Consider the following 1,619-nt stretch of genomic DNA (forward strand, 5'->3'; position numbering starts at 1 on the left):
AAAGAAATTGCAGAAAAGAAATTCTATTATATTACATATTAGTTTCCTCTTGCTATTATCACAATTGAGCACAAAAATTGGTGACTTAAAATAGCAAACATTTACTTTCTTACAGTTCTCAGGTCAGAATTCTGAAATTAGTTCATTAGGTTTAAGCCTAAGGGTCAGTGGGGTCCCACTCTTTCCAGAGGCCACAGAGGAAAATCCATTGCATTGCCTTTTGAGCTTGTGGAGATGCCCTCCATACACAGAGCAGCAGAACCTTTCCTTCATTTCTGTACCACATTCTTCTCCTTTTGTAGCAAAATCTCTCTTTGCCTCCCTCTTACAAGAGCACTTGTGTTTATATTTAGTTTCCATGCTGATAATACAGGATAATCTCCCTATCTTATTATCTTGGATGGGCTCATACTTGACAAATTCTTTTTTCAATATAAGAGAACATCCATTGATACCAAGGATCAGTACTTGTCTGATACTGGGAACCATCTTTCACTCTATCAGATGTAAATTTCAGTAGGGAACTGCACAGAGGGAGAAAGCTGAGTAGGAAATTGATGGAAGTGGCTTAATTAGGTATGTGGATATTTGAAGAAAGAAGGTTCCAGACAATTCAAATTCCAACAGGTGGAATTTTGCAAAATAGAAGGACTGAATAAATTGACCAAACCAAAAAGAAGAGGGACAGTGATTGATGGGAAATAGACAACATTGCACTAAAAGCCCCTTGTAATTTTGGAAACTCTCTCATGAGTTGACAAACAGCTTTTCAGAAAGAATCACAGAAAAACCTTACTTTTATAGGTTTTGCTATAGCCTTTATTGGAGAACCAACTGTAGTTAAGTCCAGAGCAGAAACAAGGAACACATTTAGAAGACTGTCTGAATAATCTTTGAGAGAGATGACTATTTTACCACAAAGTGGCAGTGGGAAAACTGACCAGAACTTGTCCCACTGTGCATACATTTTGAGATGAGAATTAAGAAAATGGGAGAAATATACTGAAATTAAAGTAAATGCTTATTTTAAGAACTATGTGGGTGTGTGTCTACATGCATTTGAACTATTTGTCGAGTTGAACTGTTTTTTCTATGATGTAGAATATGTGAAGATGTATTTGAACCATCAAGAATTCTTGGGAATCAACCTATACAAGAGGTGAAAGACTCTAAAATGAAACTACATAACCCTAAAGAAAGGAATTGAAGAAGTCCTGAGGAAAATGGAAAGATCTCCCATATTAGCAGATAGGCAGAATTAATATTGTCATAATGACCATACTACCAAAAATGTGATACAGATTTAGTGCAATTCCTATTAAAATTTTGATAACATTCTTTACAGAAATAATAAGCAGTCTTGGAATTTATTTGTAAATATAAGAGGCCCAGAATAGTCAAAGTAATCCTGAGCAAAAACAGTGATACAGGAGGCATCACAACGCCAGACCTTAAGTTATACTACAGAGCTATATTAACAAAAACAGCATGGTATTGGAAAAAAAAGAATTGAAAATCTAAGCCAGGGGCTTTGGTACAAGCCTGTAATCCCTGCAGCATGGGAGGCTGAGGCAGGCATATCACTAGTTCAAAGTCAGCCCCAGCAATAGCGAGGTGCA

This window comes from Sciurus carolinensis, chromosome 11 (genome assembly GCF_902686445.1).
Source record: "Sciurus carolinensis chromosome 11, mSciCar1.2, whole genome shotgun sequence".
Taxonomy (NCBI): Eukaryota; Metazoa; Chordata; class Mammalia; order Rodentia; family Sciuridae; genus Sciurus; species Sciurus carolinensis.